This window comes from Leiobunum rupestre, chromosome 1 (genome assembly GCF_980474605.1).
Source record: "Leiobunum rupestre chromosome 1, qqLeiRupe1.1.hap1, whole genome shotgun sequence".
Classification (NCBI taxonomy): Eukaryota; Metazoa; Arthropoda; class Arachnida; order Opiliones; family Sclerosomatidae; genus Leiobunum; species Leiobunum rupestre.
In genome coordinates this window covers 38,890,060-38,914,722 of record NC_143384.1, presented here as the reverse complement: position 1 = coordinate 38,914,722, position 24,663 = coordinate 38,890,060, and the positions used below count along the sequence as shown (strand labels likewise).

The 24,663-nt window shown below is 35.3% G+C and overlaps 1 long non-coding RNA gene across 1 annotated transcript in view; it reads left to right on the top strand.

Moving 5' to 3' along the window:
* The first annotated feature begins 287 nt into the window (after positions 1 to 287).
* The window catches only part of LOC149962776 (uncharacterized), an 81,188-nt gene continuing 56,812 nt past the window's right edge, over positions 288 to 24,663 (top strand). Inside the window, exons 1-2 of the long non-coding RNA XR_016481427.1 lie at positions 288 to 454; positions 2,942 to 3,115. This is a non-coding gene — a long non-coding RNA (uncharacterized LOC149962776). The remainder of the gene's footprint in view (positions 455 to 2,941; positions 3,116 to 24,663) is intronic.

Genomic DNA, 24,663 nt, shown 5'->3' with positions numbered 1-24,663 from the left:
ATACTTATCTGGTAAAATATATGTTATAAACTTCTGGTAACGAGTCAATCTTAATTTCTCGAATTTCTTTCAAAAAGTCACGTATCTCGACTTACTTGGCTCTTGCTCTCGGGTAGCGTTTATGGAAGCGAAAGTGAGAAACTCTGCTGGCTCTAGTTCGACGCATGCGCCCGCACTCTCATCTGGAAGTCTCTCTTTGTGTATATTCCGCGACTCGCGTGTTCGCCGGAACAACTGAGAGAGCAACTTCAGTAGGCCGTTTGCCTTTGCCTTTGGAGTAACTTTCTCTCGACGCGGCTCTTTGTTGGGGACGCGAACGGGCGAGTTGGTGCGCTTTGCCGTCGGCTTTCGGAGCCAGGTTCGTTCGGTTTTCGCGGGAAAAGAAAAAGTTTCTTTTTGATAATCTTCAGGACGGGTTTTTTCGTCTGCTAGCGAGAGGAACTTCTTGGCTCAGGTACAGAATCTACGAAAACTCATACCTTGTTTCTATATTTGTTTAAGCCTACTTTTTTATGTATGGTTGTGTACGCGAGACGCTCTAGATTCTACTAAAAAGTGTATTTTGATCTAACGGCATATTTTCGCGTCCGCTCGTCGCGAAATTCGTTTTCGATAAGTCGAACACTTGCTAATTTTTTTCTATGCAGTTTTTCAATGCCATCAGTAATCTAGTTTATTTCAAACTGGTTTATTTTGATTTAAGTTAATCTCAAACGGGTTTTTCGAGATTTTAGTTAATCTCAAAGGGGTTTTTCGAGATTTTAGTTAATCTCAGTCTGTTTTTTCGAGATTTTAGTCAATTTCAGTTTGTTTTTTCGAGATTTTAGTCAATTTCAGTCTGTTTTTGCGAGATTTTAGTCAATTTCAGTCTGTTTTTTCGAGATTTTAGTCAATTTCAGTCTGTTTATTCGAGATTTAAAAAGTCTCACACGGTTTTTGATATTTTAGTGAATCTTACACGGTTTTTGTGATTTTAGTGAATCTTACACGGTTTTTGTGATTTTAGTGAATCTTACACTGTTTTTGACATTCAGTAAATCTGAAACGTTTTCAGATTTTAGTAAATTTCTTAGATTGCAATGTACTTTGTTTCCGGTTTTTATGTTGATTTTCAGATTTTGGAACTTATTGTCGTTCAAAATTTGGGTTTTTCAAGTTGATTTTAAAATTTCTAAAATCGGAATGTAGCACTAGAGTAAGCAAACGATTTTTTTTATTTTATTTTTAAAAATCGATTTAATAATAACAATGTTTGTTTATTTATCTAATCCAACAAAGAATTTAAATTTTATATTGATTGTAATAGATTTTTGATTATTTAAGGTTTCATGACCGCTTTTCTTGAGAAATTCGTTATTAATTAGAGACCAACGACAATGTAAATTAAAAATTAAAAATTAATCTTTATTAAATGTAATTATTATTAAATTTAATTGAGTTTACATTGCTAGAGAACCTACGTTCATACATTTTCAGAAATACATTGAAGTATAATAATTGATTTCTATTATTGATTTTTTAACATAATCACTTGATTTAAATTAATGAATTTTTTAACATAATAACTTGATTTAAATTAATGAATTTTTTAACATAATCACTTGATTTAATTTATTGCATATTTAATATAATCACTTGATTTAAATCACTGTTTTATAACAAATATAACTGCAATTACATGAATTACAAAGAATTACTTTGAATATTGATTTCATACTTAATGACACTCTGTTTTAGGTAAACATCGTTAATTGATTACTACTTATAGATTACGGTTGATAATTTATATATTACGTTTATTTCTTTTTATGATAAGGGGCGTTATAAATGCATTAAGGGATGGGTAAGACTCAAGTAAGATTACTTTGGGCTGGGAAGAGGTGACCGACACTGCTTATAGTTACTTAAAGATAGTATGAGAATATTATATCCCATAATACTCTTTATATATGAACAAATAATATTGCGTGAAAAATTTAATTAAGTATATTTTCTTAAAGATTATAAATTAAAAAAAAAATTTCGCAAACGTCTTCATTAGAGTTACACTTATTTTTAAACTCAGCTAACGTTTTCATCGTTAATCGAACGTGATTCATCGTTAATCGAACGTGTTTCTTTGTTAATCTAACGTGTTTCATCGTTAATCTAACGTGTTTCATCGTTAATCTAACGTGTTTCTTCGTTAATCTAACGTATTGTTTCGTTAATCTAACGTATTGTTTCGTTAATCTAACGTATTGTTTCGTTAATCTAACGTTTTCATCGTTAATCTAACGTTTTTCATCGTTAATCGAACGTGGTTCTTCGTTAATCTAACGTTTTCATCGTTAATCTAACGTTTTCATCGTTAATCTAACGTTTTCATGTTTGTTATTAAATCAACATGTTTATGTATTTGAATTTTGGTCTTTTCACTTTGAACCAAGGAGCGTGTTTCGACTTTCACATGAACCAAGAGAATTTTCTTGGCGCATTATACATGAACCAAGGGTCATTTTTCTTGCTTTACTTTAAACCAAAGACCATTTCCGACTTTCACATGAAACAACTGGTCGTTATTGTCGTTTCACTTTGAACCAAGGGTCATTTTTCGACTTTCACATGAACCAAGTGGCATTTTCCCCGTTTGAAAGAAATTTTAAAGTTCAATTACATTGAAAGACCTTTAATTTATCCCACATCTAGAAATTTAAACCTCGTCACACAAATTTTAAAATATAAAAAACGCTGGATGCTATGGCCAAGAAAGTGTCTAAAACATAGCGTGCGAAATGCCAAGGCTTAACTTCTTTAAAAATCCCGCCACCCCCCCCCCCCCACAGGCAAAAGTGCTCAAAAAGTAAAAGAAAAAAGTTGATCTCCAAAAAAAAACTTTTTTCGTAGTTAGAGCCCATAGAAGAGAACCTCACACTAAATCTTTTTTTTTTGCTTCCCACAGTGAAGTTTTTGCTCGTTTTTATGATTGTGGTGTGTGAAGCAGTTTGAATTTTTGATGGGAGTTACTCTGCTCTACTGGCACGAGACTGGAGAACACATTTTGAACACGCGAACTTAGACTAGTCAGCCTCTCTCGCAGACTCTTTTTGGATGCTCCCGCAATCATCTCTCATAGGTAGGCTAACCTTTTTCTTTTTCGTACAGCGCCTTTGTCACTTTTTGTTTGGTGATGAAGTGTATGAAATTGCGCTCAACGTAGGTGGTTCGCGTTTTGGTTTAGAGGGTTTTATTAGATTTTTCAGTTTGGGTAGAGACACGTAAAAACGGGAGATACTCATAAAACGCTGGATTTTCGTACACTAAGCAGGTTTTTGGGACTATTTGATCACGAAAAACGAATATTCGCTAACATTTTCTATGTTTATTCAATTCTACGAATCGGTTATTCGATTCTAAAACCCTGTTATTCAATCCTACGAATCGGTTATTGGATTCTACGAATCGGTTATTCGATTCTACGAATTGGTTATTCGATTCTACAACTCCGTTATTCAATTCTACGAATCGGTTATTCGATTCTACGAATTGATTATTCGATTCTACAACTCCGTTATTCAATTCTACGAATCGGTTATTCGATTATACGAATCAATTATTCGATTCGACGAATAGGTTATTCAATTCTACGAATAGGTTAATCGATTTTACGAATCAGTTATTCGATTTTACGAATAGGTTATGCAATCCTACGAATCTGTTATTGGATTCTACGAATCGGTTATTCGATTCTACGAATTGGTTATTCGATTCTACAACTCCGTTATTCAATTCTACGAATCGGTTATTCGATTCTACGAATCAATTATTCGATTCGACGAATAGGTTATTCAATTCTACGAATAGGTTAATCGATTTTACGAATCAGTTATTCGATTTTACGAATAGGTTATTCGTTTCAACGACTCTGTTATTCAATTTTAAGAATCGGTTATTCGATTCTATGAATCGGGTATTTGTTTTACGAATCGGGTATTCGATTCTAAGAATCAGTTATTCGATCCTACGAATATGTTATTCAATCCTACGAATCGGTTATTCGATCCTACGAATATGTTATTCGATCCTACGAATATGTTATTCGATTCTACGAATCGGTTATTCGATTCTACGAATTGGTTATTCGATTCTACAACTCCGTTATTCAATTCTACGAATCGGTTATTCGATTCTACGAATCAATTATTCGATTCTTCGAATCAATTATTCGATTCTACGAATCAATTATTCGATTCTACGAATCAATTATTCGATTCTATGAATCAATTATTCGATTCTATGAATCGGTTATTCGATTTGGTATTCGATCGTATTATTTGGTGTAACATAGTAAAACAATGATAATAGGACCGTTAAATTTAATAAGAGAAAAACGCAGTACTTCGGCAGAAAATGCCTTCAAGGCGTTACAAAATTAATTTGCACATCCCTAATACTTATGTAATGAGCTTATTTTAGTTTGCAGATGAGCCACGTAGCGGTCAACGCGATAAACTCGTAAACTACCGGATTTTTGGCCGAGAAGCAGACGTTTTTTGATTTATCGCCAGCATAGCCGACGAAAATCCTGCAGTTTATAAAGTTATCACGCTACGTGGCGTTTATGGAAACCAAAAAGGCTTATTTTGTGGCTTCGTGTTAGTATTTATACAAGGGATAGAATCACCAGTGCTTAATTCATTAATTTATAGAGGATATTTAAAGAGGCAGTATAACTTGAATTTACAAGTTTCACGTATAAACAAAAAATCAATTTTTGAAAATGTTGTTTTTAGCGTTAGGTGAGCTAGATCATAGGTTGTAATGTTTAAAGCAAGTGGCGGCTCGAGGTGAAGTAGCTCGTTTTTCAATAGCGTCGAAATCCAAAATACGGTGCTTATAAGTACCCCTCGCTTTGATTGGATCGTTTGTAAATTGGCCAATAACGTAAATTACAGCAATTATAAATATTATTTTTACATGGAATATATAATTTTGGTTAAATCCCACTAAGTAGAGTATAAGTGGTCTAACTCTAATACTCTACAATGGCTCTCTGATGACGTTATCATTTGACTATTTTAATTTTTAACTTCCTTTGACATAAATAGATGGCACCACGCTCTCCACTAAATTAGGTTTTTTTTCCGAAGAATTGGATGGATTCATGGCTATCTCTAATTACAGGGGCCTTTTCATAATACAGGGGTTAATGATAGAGTCGCCACTTGCTTTAAAATAAATCGTGTGATTGAAATAAATACACCTAGCGACGAAAAAATATATATTTAAAAAATTTCAACAATTTTGCAATGTCGCGTCGGTGAAATTATTAAATTAATTTTAACATTTTAAATATTACCCAAAAAACTTTCCATACAATATTTTTTTTTATTTCGAAAATCAAACGAAAATTCTTTGTAGTGAAACTGCTATATGTCCTTCGTTGGACATCTTGTTTCGTTTTTACGCTTAACCCCATTTACTCGCGAGTTTGTCCTAGTGTATTGGGGGCTTATTTCAGATTTGTTTGTTTATTCGTTCCGAGCGCCGCCCTGTGGGGATTTTGAACGCTTCAAACGTTGTCGAGGCCCCGCGTTTAAAAGATTGTATTCCGCGACCAAGGTCAGTAGCCAGCAAAGTCAATAAGGTAAACAATTCTTCACGCGAGGGCGTCTGTTTAGCCTTATCCCCGCCTTTTTCAAGCGCTGCCAATCGAGTCCGCTGGTCGGTAACGCTTCGAAGATGTCATTTAAAAGTAAAGCTTTGTGGTTTTAGCCTTGGGTCCGCTTCGCTTTGGTTTCTGTTTGGTGGGGGACCCGCGTCAATATTTGTAAACCTCGGTTTATAACCTTCCGCTTTTGATAACGAGAAAAATATCCTCCCTGGGGGAAATCTACCATATGTATTTGTACCATTTCGAGGAGTTTAAATTCCGGGCACTAGTATAGTTTATACGATATTGTTGGTCGTGAGTTCCGCCTTACCCGTAAATTATGGGGAAAAAGTCGCAATTTCTATATAATCTAAATTCCGTTATTGTTTTATCCCTTTTCTATATAGCGGACGACGGATTATTTCAGAATAGAAAAAAAACCACGCGTCGTCTGCTAGTTTCGTCACGAACCTAGCGGGAAAAGGCTTATAGTTTCCACAATATTTTCTTAATAAAAATTTTATACTTATGGTATGTTTTTCTTCTCCTGACCTTTTTAAGACGCAAATAACAATAAAGGTTATATTTTAAATAAAATATTTTTAATTGTAACGGTTTAAAAACTTTACAAATTAATAAATTTCCTTGACCTTTCTCTGACACTTTAAAAATTCTGAAATTTTCTTGACCTTTTAGGCTTATCTTAAAATTTCGTTACTTTTCCCTGACCCGTGGCAACCGTGTCTTAGCTTATACCTCCATTATTTACAACTCCGGCGAGTAATGCCTAAACGGTCTTAAAATTAACCAAACATTCGCGAGTCCCGGTGCATCCGAAAGAAAGCGTTTTACCCAACCATTTCGAAACTTAGCGGCCTTAGCCGGGCCGTATCGTAAAACAGGCGGTCCGGCGAACCATTTTCCCCGGAGTGTTTTTTTTTCTTTATTATTTAAATATCTGTGTTGTGCTTCTTTATTATGGAATAATGGTTGCGAGCATTAACGGTTTCGCCACAAGGTCCGTTGCTCTTTCAATACGGAAACGATATTAGCATAGAATCGTCATTTCTACGCATTTTAAAGCAGCCTTTGCTGGCCGCAGCGTTTTTGCGCGTCGAGAAAAATATATTCGCACGACCCTTTTTCTCTACCGATTCGCGCTGATCTTTTGATTATTAATGGTAGCTAGCTCCTATATTTCTTGCCTAACGGTAATACTTCGATATTCGGCCTGTTTTTTTCCATTTTCGTTAGGTTTAAATTTGTTTTTTTTTCCCGCCCCGCGCCGGAAACGCTATTGCGTCGTTAATGTTCCAAGGTAAATATGTTTTTAGGTATCGCCGGTATCGTAATCTAAGAAAGAACGTTCTAGACATAACTATATGGTAGATTAATTTTACGCATATTTTCGTATATTTAGTTTATTTTTAGTATTAAGTGATTTTGGGCGTTATTTTTGCTTTTTTTCGTTTGTCATGGTATAATTAGTATAATAATGTCGGAAAACCGTAGGGAATTTAAAGAGGTTTGCTAGTAGTGTTATCGGAACAACTTCGAAAGATTAATAAGGATTCATATTAAATTATGATTGAATATACTATTTCGTGATTCAAAAGAATAAATTGGAAATATTAAAATTCCTAATTAGATCCATGGAAATGATCACAAAGTTTTAAAGAAATAAATAGATAATTAATTTAAATGTTTTTTAAATATAGTATTTATTAATCTAAAATTAATATTATTTTAAAATACAGTATTCATTTATCTAAAATAAATATTATTTTAAAATATAGTATTTATTTATCTAAAATAAATTTTATTTTAAAATACAGTATTCATTTATCTAAAATAAATATTATTTTAAAATATAGTATTTATTTATCTAAAATAAATTTTATTTTAAAATATGGCATTTAAAGTATTTATTTATCTAAAATAAATTTTATTTTAAAATATAGTATTTATTTATCTAAAATAAATTTTATTTTAAAATATGGCATTTAAAGTATTTATTTATCTAAAATAAATTTTATTTTAAAATATGGCATTTAAAGTATTTATTTATCTAAAATAAATTTTATTTTAAAATATAGTATTTATTTATCTAATATAAATTTTATTTTAAAATATGGCATTTAAAGTATTTATTTATCTAAAATAAATTTTATTTTAAAATATGGTATTTAAAGTATTTATTTATATAAAATAAATTTTATTTTAAAATACAGTATTCATTTATCTAAAATAAATATTATTTTAAAATATAGTATTTATTTATCTAAAATAAATTTTATTTTAAAATACAGTATTCATTTATCTAAAATAAATATTATTTTAAAATATAGTATTTATTTATCTAAAATAAATTTTATTTTAAAATATGGCATTTAAAGTATTTATTTATCTAAAATAAATTTTATTTTAAAATATAGTATTTATTTATCTAAAATAAATTTTATTTTAAAATATAGTATTTATTTATCTAAAATAAATTTTATTTTAAAATATGGCATTTAAAGTATTTATTTATCTAAAATAAATTTTATTTTAAAATATAGTATTTATTTATCTAAAATAAATTTTATTTTAAAATATGGCATTTAAAGTATTTATTTATCTAAAATAAATTTTATTTTAAAATATGGCATTTAAAGTATTTATTTATCTAAAATAAATTGTATTTTAAAATATGGTATTTAAAGTATTTATTTATATAAAATAAATTTTATTTTAAAATATAGTATTTATTTATCTAAAATTAATTTTATTTTAAAATATAGTATTTATTTATCTAAAATTAATTTTATTTTAAAATATAGTATTTATTTATCTGAAATTAATTTTATTTTAAAATATAGTATTTATATATCTGAAATTAATTTTATTTTAAAATATAGTATTTATATATCTGAAATTAATTTTATTTTATTTTATTTTAAAATATAGTATTTATTTATCTAAAATATATTTTATTTAAACTTGTAATGATTAAATCGTGATTGTAGTGATTTTAATATGATTATGATGATTAAAAGGCGATTGAAGAATCATTATAGAAATAATTTAATCATGATAGTTTATAAATAAAATAATAATGGTAATTGAAACACTCAACATTAAAACGTTCAATTCTAATTTCATCACAAAATAGATTCTATTTCATCTAGCCACTCAACGTTCAACAGCTGGCATTCCGTTTTTAAGCAACACCCACTGTGTGATTTATGTTTTTATTTCTAGTCCCTCCAAAGATTTCAGCGTCCACTCTTTATACGAAACGAATTTAAATACCGTGAAAATCCACCCCGGAATAAAAATGCTCCACCTATTGAGATTTCTCACCTTTTTTTCGTCCGCCTTTTTACGTGGAAGACCTACTTGATCCGACCTCCCCCAACTGCGAAGAGGCCGCCCTAGACCACCACACGAACACGAACATAAGCAATTACACGAAGAAATTGTTACTGTTCGCCGTTGAAATGGAATTTTTAATGCTCAAATTTCCGTTCCGCGATTCTCGTTTCACGATGCGTTCAGTAAAAAGCCTATTCACACGACCCAATATTTTTGACCAAAAATTTGTCAACACGACCCAATATTTTTGGACAAAAATTTGTCAACACGAACCATTATTTTTGACCAAAAATTTGTCAACACGACCGAATATTTTTGGACAAAAACTTTGTCAACATGAACCAATTTCTTTTCGCAAACAATTGTCAACACGAGCAATATTTTTGGCAAAAAATTGCCAACACGACCCAATATTTTTGACAAAACAATTGTCGACTCAACCCAATATTTTTGGCTAAACATTGTACACACGACCCAATATTTTTGGCAACAATTTTGTAAACACGACCAATATTTTTGGCCAAAAATTTGTCAACACGACCAATATTTTTCGCAAAAAAAAATTGTCAACACGACCCAAAAATTTGTCAACACGATCCATTATTTTTGACAAAACATTGTCAACACGACCCAATTTTTTAGACAAAACATTGTCAACACGACCCAATATTTTAGACAAAACATTGTCAACACGACCCAATATTTTAGACAAAACATTGTCAACACGACCCAATATTTTAGGCCAAAATATTGTCAAAACGACCAATAGTTTTGGCCAAAAAATTGTCAACACGACTAATATTTTTGGCAAAACAATTGTCAACAAGACCCAATACTTTTGGCAAAACAATTGTCAACAAGACCCAATACTTTTGGCAAAACAATTGTCAACAAGACCCAATACTTTTGGCAAAAAATTAGTCAACACGGTCCAATATTTGTGGCAAAAAAAGTCAGCACGATCCAATATTTTTGGTAAATAATAGACAGCACGAACCAAAAACGAGCTAACATTTTCGCCAAAAATTGTAAATTTCGTAAAAGTGAGCTTCGTTTTCTAGTGAGGTGCGTACTGTCGCCTCGTGTGAATAGGGCTTCATTCGTAACAACGATCTCCCCATTCTTCATTCCGGGCTTAAATATTTATGGCGTCGATGTTGTCAGTGTGCCGTCCTTAATAGCCGAGGCCCGCGTTTCCAAAAATGTTTAATGATAGATTTGTTTGGGTAATTTGGCGAGCAAACTCGAAGCGTGCGAAAAGACGCTTTGTTCTTCGAGGCGTGTAACGGCGGAAGGCAAACCGTGTTGACACGAGCACGCGTTTCGATGGCTTCAGTTCCGATCATTTTGTTATCGAGCGAACCGGGTTTTTTCGGGTGGGGAATGGACTCTCAAATCATGGACTAAGAAATCTAGAAAGGGACTGGCGTTTTATACTTAAATTGGTTTTTGGCTTTCTGTAATCATTAATTGAATTGCACAAATCCAAATAACGAATACTTTGAGTCAAGTCTAAAACTAAATATTTTTCACGTCGCGTATCCCAGTTTATCGCCAAATTTAGGTTATCCATAACTCCGTAATCAGAACATTTAGGAAAATAAGAGCATTTCGGATTTCCAAAAGCCAAAAAGTGAACGTCAGCGCCGCAAGTGACAGATAAATGAAGTGTTAATTTTCCAAACTACATACCAGCCTGCCTTAACGTTCCCTTAAAGATCACAAATCCTAATTAATTTCCAACAAACTTGGTTGGTCATTTTTCAATAGATTTATTTAGGAAGTTTTAGAATATTTTATAGAAATTTCTAAAAAAACACACAGTTGCCACGGGGAATTTAAAAATGGGTCTAAAATTCAGCGAAAAGTAATGCAATTGAAATCTGAAAAAATCAGAGAATATCTCAAACAGTCAGGGAATGCCAAAAAAAAATAAGGGAATATCTGAAAAAGTCAGGGAAGGCCTGAAAAAAATAAGGGAATATCTGAAAAAGTCAGGGAAGGCCTGAAAAAAATCAGGGAATATTTGAAAAAGTCAGGGAATGCCTGAAAAAATCAGGGAATGCCTGAAAAAATCAGGGAATATTTGAAAAAGTCAGAGAATGCCTGAAAAATCAGGGAATATTTGAAAAAGTCAGGGAATATCTGAAAAAATCAGGGAATGCCTGAAAAAATCAGGGAATATTTGAAAAAGTCAGGGAATGCCTGAAAAAATCAGGGAATATTTGAAAAAGTCAGGGAATGCCTGAAAAAATCAGGGAATATTTGAAAAAGTCAGAGAATGCCTGAAAAATCAGGGAATATTTGAAAAAGTCAGGGAATATCTGAAAAAATCAGGGAGTTTGAATCTGAAAAATCGGTCATAACCCTGAAAAACGTTTAGAGAAATTGTCATAGATAATATCTAAAGTTATGCGGTTCAAGGGCTATTCTGACGAAAATACCTTTTTGAAAAAGAATAACCATTGCTTAAAGCAAGTGGCGGCTCTATCATTGCCACCCGTATTATGAAAAGGCCCCTGTTATTAGAGATGGCCATGAATCTATCCGATTCTTCGAAAAATGCGACTTTAGTGGAGAGCGTGGTACCATCTATTTATGTCAAAGGAAGCTAAAATTCAAAATATCCAAATGATAACTTTCTTTAATAATATTCCATATTATTTTTTTTTTAGTTTCTATACTTAAAAGTACTTTGAAAAACACGCCAAATACAGTGTTGACCAAAAGATCATTTTTAATCCCTCTAGGCATATTTTGGTCCAAGCGTCTTTGGAATCATAAGAATTTCGTTGTAATAAAGCGAAAAAGAATTTCTACCAAACTTTCATATGAAAATATTTATTTCGTAAGTTATCTTTCGCATCACGTATTTTTAGATTAGAATCCATTTTTTTTAAACCATGAAACAAAAACTAATTTAATTTAGTACTGCCTAAATAAATTTTTGGTTATTAAAAAAAGTCTAATAAACTAACTAAACATTCCCTTTATACGCCAAGTCTTGCCTACTTAATATTCCGCTATAAAAACTAAGAACTCTTTTGGATAAGGAAAAGGTCCTCCCCGCCATATTGATTTCAATTTTAATCATTTGGGATTCGAAATTCATTATAAACTAGGACTATTATTAGCCGCTCCGTTTTTAAGACCTTCCGTTATCCAGCGCCATCTCTGAGCGCGATCCCGCACTTCAAATTAGAAAATTAACTTTTTTTGGGTCCTTTGGTTGTCTATTTTTACGGGGGAGAGTTCCCGACCCAAATTAAACTTCGAATTTTTACTGTATATTGTTATTTCCTATGTCAACCTTCCTCTCGCGCCTCCTGGAGGTGGTTTAGGGAAACTGCGGGGGAACCCTAGATTGCAATCCCCCCCCCCCCCGTGCTCCGTCAAGTTGTTGGGAAGTTACGAAACTACGTAACTGCAGATACGTGGAATTTATTTCTAAATGTCTAGTTCGCTTTTAGCGTTTGATTTTGAACTTGATTTTCAAATTGCTCTAGCGAAATTTTAACACTAAAAATTTAGATTTTTAGACATTTTAAGTCGAAACCAAGGCTCAATTTTAGCCTATGAAATTTAACTAGGCTCTGAGTTAATGCGTATTATCAGCATTTGTAATTGAAGAAAAGCTTTTTGTTTTTGCGTTTGACATTGAATCGATAAGCATTTTTTTTTGGTATTTGATTCCCCGCTTTTGACTTTGAACCAATGGGCGTTTGACATAAACCAAGGGTTATTTTTTTGAAGTTTGACATGATCCCAGGGGTGTTTGAAGTTGATATGATTCATGGGGTGTATTTGAAGTTTGGTATGAACCAAGAGACGGTTTTGCTGTTTCACTTTGAACCAAGGGCCATTTTATCGACATTAACCTGAACCAAAATTGGCGTTTTTCGCGTTTGACAATTGAACTAAAGTCAATTTTCGCCTCTTTCACCTGAACAAATTGGCACAAACCGAGGACTTTTTTTGAAGTTTCAGGGCTTTTTTAAGTAAGTGTTTTTTTTTTGCGTCTTTCACCTGAACAAATCGGCGTATTTTGCTTTTCACACGAACCAAGGGACGTTTTTAAAGTTTCAAACGAACCTAGGGACGTTTTTGAAGAAATATTCGAAACAAAGGGACGTTTTTGAAGATTCACACGAACCAAGGGACGTTTTTGAAGAAAGCTTCGAACCAAGGGACGTTTTTGAAGTTTCACTCGAACCAAGGGACGTTTTCGAAGAAAGCTTCGAACCAAGGGACGTTTTTGAAGTTTCACTCGAACCAAGGGACGTTTTCGAAGAAAGCTTCGAACCAAGGGACGTTTTTGAAGTTTCACTCGAACCAAGGGACGTTTTATAAGGAACGATTTTGAAGAGGCGTTAAAGCAAGACTGGTTATCCCCTCTATGATAAACCTAATCGAGAAAGGCGATGAGAGTTACTTGCATTTCGCTCTGAACGGCAGAAATGTAAATTTTAGCGAAAAGGGGGAGACGGTGGCGGTGGTAAAAGACAATTATGTCTGGGACCCTGAGCCGAAAAGTCAATCTTTTTTGCTCCCCGCCCGTGAAGGGGGAGTGTGGCGCAGAGATCGAGGAGGCTTCTCCTCACGTGTTAGTCCCTTTATTTATACTGATAGTGATAGCGGCTCGGCTTCCGGTCTGGCCAGGCTAAACTGGAAATTTAATCTCGCCTTTCCGCCACTGCGACGATGACGGCTAGCGAAGCTTAAGCCCGGGCTTAGTTCGGTAGGACTCCCGAGTTATTGAGAATTTGAATGATTCTCGAAAGTGGCTGAAAGACGGTGTCGACTTCAATCGCCCTTCTTATTTGGGAACTGGTCTCTCTGTTCGGGGTCCGCGCTGCGTGTTCCCGCTTTTATTGAATTTCGTTCGCCGTACTTTATTTCTCGCTGCTTAGTTTAGAACTTTAAGTTTTTCTACTTTGTTTCGGGAGTTTAACTTTACTTCGTAATTTATCGAGTACTTAATATATGAAAAGTGGTTTTTCGATTTCTTTAACTGGGAAGTCGGGTTGATGGGTTGTTGACGTGGGAACACGGGAACTCTGACTTTGGAGGATTATCTTCAATGGAATACGGGTTTTTGACGTTTATCGTCATGGGAACAACGACTTTGGAGGATTATCTTCAATGGAATACGGGGTTTTGACGTTTATCGTCATGGGAATACTGACTTTGGAGGATTATATTCAATGGAATACGGGTTTTTGACGTTTATCGTCATGGGAACAAAGACTTTGGAGGATTATATTCAATGGAATACGGGTTTTTGACGTTTATCGTCATGCGAATACTGAATTTGGAGGATTATCTTCAATGGAATACGGGTTTTTGACGTTTATCTTCATGGGAATACTGAATTTGGAGGATTATCTTCAATGGAATACAGGTTTTTGACGTTTATCGTTATGGGAATACTGACTTTGGAGGATTATCTTCAATGGAATACGGGTTTTTGAGGTTTATCTTCATGGGAACAATGACTTTGGAGGATTATCTTCAATGGAATACGGGTTTTTGACGTTTATCGTCATGGTAATACTGAATTTGGAGGATTATCTTCAAATACGGGTTTTTAGGTTTATCTTCATGGGAATATCTACTTTGGGGGTTCAACTTGATTATAATTTCGGGTTTTTGATGTTTATCTTCATAGGAGCGCTGGTTTTTGACATTGATCCGTACGGGAATACCGACTTTGAAGGTTTATCTTCATGATAATACAGGGTTTTGGCGTTTATCGTTACGGGAAGATTGGTTTTTGACATTCATCATCATAGATACACGGGGTTTGACGTTTCTCATCACGGGAGTACAGGTTTTGACATTTATCGTCACGGGGAGACGAATTTTTAACATTAATCGTCATAGTAAACGGTAAAACGAGCTTTTGACATTTATCGTCACGGTAAGACGAGTTTTTGACATTTATCGTCACGATAAGACGAGTTTTTGACATTTATCGTCACGGTAAGAAGAGTTTTTGACATTTATCGTCACGGTAAGACGAGTTTTTGACATTTATCGTCCCGGTAAGACGAGTTTTTGACATTTATCGTCACGGTAAGACGAGTTTTTGACATTTATCGTCACGGTAAGACGAGTTTTTGACATTTATCGTCACGGTAAGACGAGTTTTGACATTTATCGTCACGGTAAGACGAGTTTTTGACATTTATTGTCACGGTAAGACGAGTTTTTGACATTTATCGTCACGGTAAGACGAGTTTTTGACATTTATCGTCACGGTAAGACGAGTTTTTGACATTTATCGTCACGGTAAGACGAGTTTTTGACATTTATCGTCACGGTAAGACGAGTTTTTGACATTTATCGTCACGGTAAGACGAGTTTTTGACATTTATTGTCACGGTAAGACGAGTTTTTGACATTTATCGTCACGGTAAGACGAGTTTTTGACATTTATCGTCACGGTAAGACGAGTTTTTGACATTTATCGTCACGGTAAGACGAGTTTTTGACATTTATTGTCACGGTAAGACGAGTTTTTGACATTTATTGTCACGGTAAGACGAGTTTTTGACATTTATCGTCACGGTAAGACGAGTTTTTGACATTTATCGTCACGGTAAGTCGATTTTTTTTCATTTATCGTCACGGGAAGACGAATTTTTGACATTTATCGTCACGGTAAGACGAGTTTTTGACATTTATCGTCACGGTAAGACGATTTTTTTTCATTTATCGTCACGGTAAGACGAGTTTTTGACATTTATCGTCACGGTAAGACGAGTTTTTGACATTTATCGTCACGGTAAGACGAGTTTTTGACATTTATTGTCACGGTAAGACGAGTTTTTGACATTTATCGTCACGGTAAGACGAGTTTTTGACATTTATCGTCACGGTTAGTCGATTTTTTTCATTTATCGTCACGGGAAGACGAATTTTTGACATTTATCGTCACGGTAAGACGAGTTTTTGACATTTATCGTCACGGTAAGACCAGTTTTTGACATTTATCGTCACGGTAAGACGAGTTTTTGACATTTATCGTCACGGTAAGACGAGTTTTTGACATTTATTGTCACGGTAAGACGAGTTTTTGACATTTATCGTCACGGTAAGACGAGTTTTTGACATTTATCGTCACGGTAAGACGAGTTTTTGACATTTATCGTCACGGTAAGACGATTGTTTTTCATTTATCGTCACGGGAAGACGAATTTTTGACATTTATCGTCACGGTAAGACGAGTTTTTGACATTTATCGTCACGGTAAGACGAGTTTTTGACATTTATCGTCACGGTAAGACGAGGTTTTGACATTTATCGTCACGGTAAGACGAGTTTTTGACATTTATTGTCACGGTAAGACGAGTTTTTGACATTTATCGTCACGGTAAGACGAGTTTTTGACATTTATCGTCACGGTAAGACGATTTTTTTTCATTTATCGTCATGGGAAGACGAATTTTTGACATTTATCGTCACGGGAATATGAGTTTTAAGGTTTATTTCAACGGAACGAGTAATTAAACACCTTTAAGCTTATCAATACTTTTACAGAAACGGATATTTTTAAGCAGAGTGAGTACGCCCGCGGGTTAAGAGTGAAACGTAAGTTTTCGAAGATGAGTCATTAAGAAGATAGAGCGCCGATTGAACGTAGGTTATTCTGAGCGCGCTCTAAGACGTTCTTCGGGCCAAATTAAGCTCGTATAAATCGGTTTTTCCGTAACTCGTCTCATTTTGGGGAAAACCATTATAACTCCTCTTCCAGCCAGTTGGCGGCCGGTTCTTCCGCGTAAGTTGCCGCGCCTTCACGCTTCGAGAGCGGCCAAATTCCAAATTACCTTCGCGAATAAAACCCTAGCCAATAACGCCCAGATTCAAATCGAAAGAAACGCCGAGTGATCTTATAAAGGTATAACTATCCGAGGAAAATTCCCTCATTGTTTTAGACCGTAGAATATATCCCTTTTCGAGTTCACCGAAGCGAACGACAAATTATCTTAAATAAAAGGTTCTCTCGCCAATTCCCATTAAGCCTCGGCTAAAGGGGAAAAGTTCATCGGCGATTATCGGCCGCCGCCGCCGCCTTCGACAGGGGCGATTCGGGCCGCTCTTCGCGTCCGCGGAACGCGTCGACGGTACCTTGGTTAGGCCTCGGTCGACGTTTATAAGACAAAGGCGAGCTGAGAGACGATATCGCGTCAGCTCGGCTCGCTTTTCGCACCAATCTCGCGATTGCATGGCCTCAACAATTAAACGCCTCGCCGGACGTCCTCGCACTTAACGCGTTCGCCACCAGAGGCGCTCCCGACTCCCTTCTCTCTCTTTTATGGAACACCCCACCACCCGTTTCCCGCCTTAATTTTGCTACTGTTTAGCGGGACTCGCGACGGAAGAGTCGCCCCGCTTTCGTAATCTATACTAAACTCTTCCCCCCTCCCCACTTTTCCCCCCCGCCGCCATTAGAAGCACTCTACTAGTTGGAGTTGATGTGTCGGAACCGTCAAATACTTCATTTGTGGCGTGAAAGATGGCGTTAGTGTCTTGACACATTTTGTCTCCTGTTTCGCGTCAGCTGTTTGGAATTGAATGCCCGCTCCTTGTTTTCAATTGATCCTCGGTTTGGGGGGGTTTTGAAGAGCCGGGTTTGTTGGAGTCTTAATTTAGTCTTTGTTTGTTTATCTCATGTGTTCGAATTTAGCTTAATTTCAAATTGAAATTGAGTTTTAAGAGAGGTTTTTTCAGTGTTTACTTTTAACCTAATTTGGAATGGAATCCTATAGAGTTTGTTTCGCGGCAAAACGTGGACGTCGCCATTGACGCCATTTCCTATCACTATGATGAGTTTGCAAGTTCTCTCCTCACTGGTTTAAGGGGTTTTCCCCCGAGCTCTTCGGTTTCCCCTTCCATAAAAACTTGTTGGGGTTAACGGTATTAGTTAGTGTAGGGAGCTGTTGGCTCGATCGTGTGGCATGTAGGGCTTGCCACCACCCTCCTACGCATTGTAACCCGGCCACCTGAATTAATGGCTTCAAAAGTCGCTGGATGACTTAGGCCTAAGGTGGTGCCTTGGGTATTAGCCTAGCTGATTATTATTTATTATTATTATTATTATGTCTGCCACCATTTCTGCCATTTCCGCTCACTGTGTCCGCCATTCTACAGGCATCCAACAGGCTTCTGCTAGAGAGGTTTATCAGTTCTGACATATGTAACATAATTACTCATAAGTATGCCTCTGTATAACATTTCCATTGAAAAAAAATCAATGAGACCTTGTTTCACGCGGAACACACATTAAGCGGACCCAAAAATGCAAAAATGCTTAAAATCCTTGCGCCATTGAAAAGGTTACCATGGAAATGAAATCATGTGATCGCGAGGCACGAGCTAAACTTGACATGGGCAAAGCCAGAAACGCGCGCGGAATTCTCACTAACTTCCGTTTCCCATCAGTAAAGTTGATGACGCGTATTTCCTCACGGAGTTGTAAGTGACGTAATTTACGTCATATCCCGTGAACAAGGTTTCATTAACGAAAATGCATACTTATGAATGATTGTTACATATGGTTCTGAGTATGGAGGGCTGTGTAGAGTTGGTCAGATTTCAAAATGTAGATATGACTGGGATACTGCACCACTTATTCACTTAAATGTTTAAACAAACCATTGTATGTTGTGCAATAACGATACCGTATTGTTTGTGTTAATATTGCATTCGTAATATTGTTATATTTGGAAATATACTCTCTTCACGTTGGTTACCTAAGCTATACACGTGTAGAAAATATAGGCCTTCAGGCTAGCCATTCAGGAAGTATAAATTTTCTGCCTATATATTTGATGTAACTCTCATGTAATTGCCAACAAATCTTTCTGTCTATGGTTATAAATGATCATGGTAGGTTGTCGGTCATGGTTTAGACCATAGCTGGCTGATTAAAATCATGTAAATGTTTTTAAAAAATCATTGATATAAATCGCAACGTATTTCAATGGAAGAATGAGCAAGTTGGCAAGCCGCCCGTCATGCAGGAGGACTCGGGTTCGAATCCTGCCCGATGCGATCGCAAATTGATACTATGACGTATACCGTGAACATTTGGACGCTGAGACGTTTACTGTAACCTTCAGCACTCGGTCCGTCCCAAAATCAGTACGTGGAAGTTGGAGAGTAGAGACCCCGTTCATACAAAACACAAACGCAACTTTCATTACACACACGTCACAAACATACACCGCATGCAAACATGACAAAAACAAAATTTCTGAGAAGACTGGTTAGTGCTAAGTCAAAACCGTCGCGACGGTGAGCGTTAACAAAAAAAAAACACCCTGACTTATCGCCGACTTTATCCATTGACGCTCACCGTAACGGCGGTTTTACCCTAGTGACCTTTTTTCAAAATTCAAGAAACTGCGAACGCAGTTCTTACACTTTGCAAACGCGTTCGCGGCGATATACATACATACGTACATACAGACACACATACCCACAGACAGAAACGGTGATTGTAATACTCCTCGGATAGGTAAAAATGGCCAGAAACAGGTTCTTAAAAATTAAAATAATTAAAAATATCTGAGCAAACTAATACATTAAATATAATTTAAATTTAAAAATGATATAATTTAATTCAAGATTAGCTAACTGATAAAAGTAAAATATCCGTTAATTATACAGGAAAATAGCCATTAATTGTATAAAAATAAAAAAATTAAATACAATAAAATAAAATAAAAAAAGCAATTGATTTGATTTAAAAAAAGTGCCAACCATGGTTTTGACTCAAAACCAAGTTTATATTTAACCCGAAATATGGACGAAACTACCCGTAAAATAAACTGATCTCACTTACTAACCATGGTCAGGGCTTGCCACCATCCTCCTACGTATTGTAACCCGGCCACTTGAATTAATGGCTTCAAACGTCGCATGATGACTTAGGCCTAAGGTGGTGCCTAGAAGAACTCAGTACAATAAATAAAAGTGTTTTAAAAGAATTGGTTTTTTAGATCAAACCTACTCCCACCTATTAAAATTCCTAATTTCAACCAGGTAACGTACGCGAAACATTTTTTTGAGTTTTTCGAAAGAGCACATCAACATTCTTTTAGAGTTAAATAGTTCAAAATGTTTACCGATTTTTAAAAATCATTGAAATTATAATAATTTTTAATGAAATTTACGTTTTTTGAGTTACAAAATTTTGGAACAAAGTTAATGATGACTGAATTGTCGTTACTCTACTGACGCCATCTGATGAACAGTGTCCTAACCAGTCTATATAGCTATAATGATAATATTAAAACGATTTTTAGCTCTAAGGGTAAGCTAAAACAAATAAATCAGCCACGTATCTCATAAAACTGGCGTCTTGGAAAATTTGAAAATTGACCATTGAAAACTCTTTAAACCCCACCTAACGGTTCCCTGGTCAAAAAAGCAAAACGCAGACGACGTGTTTCGGTAGAAAAGAGGCAACACAACAATTACGGGAAATTAAATTTGAGGAAACGTCGGTGGCGCCCTCAGCGAACAATAAAAAGCTTTTATGATGAATATTTGGAAAAGCGTTCGAGTGCCAACTGTTAATGACTGTGCCTCCTCATTCTAAAACCCTTTTCGCCCGCGTCGACGTGCGCTGACCATTATAGTTTTATAGCGACCAAACCTCGGTAAACTGCTTGAATTTGTCATTTGGATCACGTTGGGTTCCACGCAGGCAGCCGAGAAAACGTCGAACCTTAACTGTTTTGGTTGCCCGATTTTGGCCCGTTAAGCCTTTTAGGGAATCCCCAATTTCAGGCAAGTTACGGCGAATAGCGATTTTTAAGGTTTTTGAATATTTTTCCTTTTGTTTAGTTTCGCGCCGGGCCTTGCCTGAATAATTCCACTTACTAATGCTATTGTATTCGCGTTCATAATGGTATTTTGATGTAAATTCGACCATTTTTGATAGTTTATTTTGCGCCTAGACGCGTTATCGTTTCGGATAAGCGCGTGCATTTTAGGAATGGTACTTTTGAGAGGAGTATCGATTGGGGAAACTCATTTTTTTGTTTACACTGTGAAAGGTTAAATTATCATGCGCGTGTTTTTTATTTATTATGTTTAGATAAGGGATTGTTTGAGTCAATTTAAGTAATTAACTTTAAACCACTGATTTATTCCGTAATCGATTTTTGAAATGTTTTAGATTAGATATTGTTTGAAATCAATTTAAATAATTAAATAGTTATTTATAGGGTAATCGATTTATAAAAAATTGCTTGTATTTTGAGATTGAACCAGCGCGAGTAAATGATTGAGGAAATCTTGTAAGCGTAGCCGTTTTAGATTTTCAGTTGACTTAAAGCAAGTATCGGCTCCATCATTGCCACCTGTATTATGAAAAGGCCCCTGTTAATAGAGATGGCCATGAATCTATCCGATTCTTCGAAAAACGCGATTTTACTGGAGAGCGTGGTGCCATCTATTAACGGCAAAGGAAGCTAAAATTCAAAATAGCCCAATGATAACGTCGTCAGAGAGCCATTGTAGAGTATTACAGTTAGGCAACGTATACTCTATTTAGTGGGCTTTAACCTAAATTATATATCCCATTTATAAATATTGTTTATAATTGCTGTAATTTATGTTCTTGACCAATTTATCAACGATCCAATCAACACGAGGGGTACCTATAAGTACCGCCCTTTTTATTTCGACGCTAGCGACATCTATTGAAAAAAGAGCTACTTCAAGTCGAACCGCCGTTTGCTTTAACGGAATCTAAAATCTAAATTTCTTAAAAGAGGTTATGATTTTGATACTATTTATGCAATATTTTTCCGAGTCACTTAATATAATAACTAAAAGGAATTCCTTAAAAAACGGTCATGAATGGTTTAAATTTTACCAACTCAGACTTGGCTAAAATATATAACGAATTCCTAATCTGTAGTTAGTAAAATATTATTTTTGATAACTTTGAGCATATAATTTCGATTCACTTCTCGAAAATAAATACTGCATTAATTCATAAAAAAGTCACAAAATATTAATTTTTTCCAACTCTGACCGGTATATAGAATAATAGATTCTTTAAAAGTTTACCAACTTGATCCGATATTTTCTCGAGTGACTTTGGATAAAATTAAAAATAATTGATTCTTAAAAAGTTTACCAACTTGATCCGATATTTTCTCGAGTGACTTTGGATAAAATTAAAAATAATAGATTCTTTAAAAGTTTACCAACTTGATCCGATATTTTCTCGAGTGACTTTGGATAAAATTAAAAATAATTGATTCTTAAAAAGTTTACCAACTTGATCCGATATTTTCTCGAGTGACTTTGGATAAAATTAAAAATAATTGATTCTTTAAAAGTTTACCAACTTGATCCGATATTTTCTATAATGAATTCTTAAAATTTCTTAAAACGTTGTTTGTTGTAATAAAAATTTATTTCTGGTTACGTTTCATTAATAAGTATATTTCGCAAGTGAACAAACTTTTAATTTTAACAAAATAAACGTAATATTTCATTTTGATAATACAGACCGTCCGAAATATAATTCATAACTTTAACTTCGAAAAAACAACAAAGGAAATCGATTCCCGAAAGAAATAAAAGAAACAGTTCGCATTTAAAGCTAAAAAAAAACATATCTTTGAGGTCGTATCATTCATCCTCGTTTTATTTTCGCGCGTAAAGCCTTCAGTCTTTGGCTTTAGTAGGACTCGCGAAAAACCGCGAAAAAGGGATGAGGGCGGAAAGAGGAAACTAAAAACCCTCTCTGACGAGAGCATTAGGTAAACCGGAACCAAAATCTTCCGTTTCCGAGTAGCAAAAGGGGGATGGAAAAGGGGGAAAGTTGGGCGGGGGGTTCGCTAAACCTCTGGAAACTCTTCCAAAACCACGTTTATAACTCCCTCTGAAGGCAGCGTCGGTGGCGAACGAGGTCGGCTTTCGGCGTTAGACGGCCGCTGTAGGGCGCTGTTTTTGGGGGCGGCAGAGGCGGGGGGGAGGAAGGGGGTCGAAAAGCGTGTCAGAACTTGTTTTAAAGTTTCGTCCAAGTTGATTTTTGATTAGAGAAGTGCAAAGTCCCGGAAAGAAATACCTGGTTGGTGGAACAAACTGGCAAAGGTGGCTTGTAGGTGATGTTGCGAGAGCGCGCTTGAATTAACGTTCAATTATGTATGAGGAAGTGTGCCCCTAATGATTTGGAAGGATTAGACATTGTTTACATTTGGCGTCGGACATGGAAGACTCATTTTCGTAATGGTTCCGTAATGGTATCGTACGGTACATGTTCGCGCCCAAGTATTCAGTATACTCGCTTTATTTGGTTCGATTTACATTTTAATACTTAATTAGATTCTGAGGACGTTTTGTAATGTTTTGGGTTTACGCGAGGAAGCACTTGGAATTGCAGCTTATGGCTTCGGTGATGCGCTTTTATAACATGGACCAAGAATCTAAGGGACTTACTCCTATCGATATTTTGACACGGTAGGCGTGGCCTAAAACGGAAAGCTTACTTAGGTACGCCATCCGTTTTGAAATGCCTCAAGAATTCAGTTCAACTAAGGCTGCGCCCGTAAACTGCCAGGCAGAAATTTTGGTAATTTTAAAACAAAATCTTCTACCTAGGAATTTCTCCAATATAAATTACGATTGATATTATAAATTTATGACTTTGAATATAGTAATTACGGTCACTGGAGGGCCCCTTCCAAGGATGGGCCCCTAGAGCACGGCCTAGGTTGGCCTAGGCAGAAATACGGCACTGGACAGTACGTGCGATAAAGTTAGGTTAGGCTTTGTTCATTACATTTTTTAAGTTTAGAAATGAAATGGATTCCAGTGAATTTGATTAAAAACCCTCAGCCATACGCGGCTTACTGGTTATTTTTACTTAACACAATGGTTGATTACCATTACTGAAACTTTTAAAGAATCAATTTAAAAAATAAAAGGTCTAAAACTTACTAAATCTCATCATTTAACCGACAACAACGGCGCCATTTTGTCAAAACGTGAACTATTCTCTCTGCGGGAACGCTCCAGCTTCTCAACGAAACTTCGCCGGAAATCGACTTTAGCGACTCCTAGTTTGTCCATATTGAACTAAAATTAACCGTGATTTTCCTATTCCCAGTATTAAGGGGGAAGAATACAGTAAAAGCCTCTTTTTCGTTCAAGCTGAACGTTTCTGTTTTACGAATTACATAATTGAATTATATTTTTCTTATTAGGCTGAACCTTCCTCTAGTGCTTAAAATAATTTTGATAGTTCTAATATTAATAGTTAACGAGGTATAAGGTCCTAACTAAAGGGTAGTTTGGGCGCTTGCCCACCTTGTTTAGCTCCGGGGGTCCGAATTAAAACGTAGTAACTTAATTACTTTTAAATTTAAAATTGTCAAAATTATTTTAAGCACTAAACAAGAGGTTGTTCTACACTTAAATATGAATTTTATAAGTTTAAATACAAAATTAAAAGAGTTCAGCTTGAAATAGCGCGAATGTAGACAATGGCCACTGTAGTCTTCCCCCGACTACATAAATCTTCGGTTTACTCCGTCTTTCACTGGAAGTAGGCTGACTGCACGGCACACGTGTATTGCAGTAAGCCTACTTCCAGTGAAAGACAGAGTAGACCGAAGAGTGATGTAGTCGGCCTTTAACGGGGG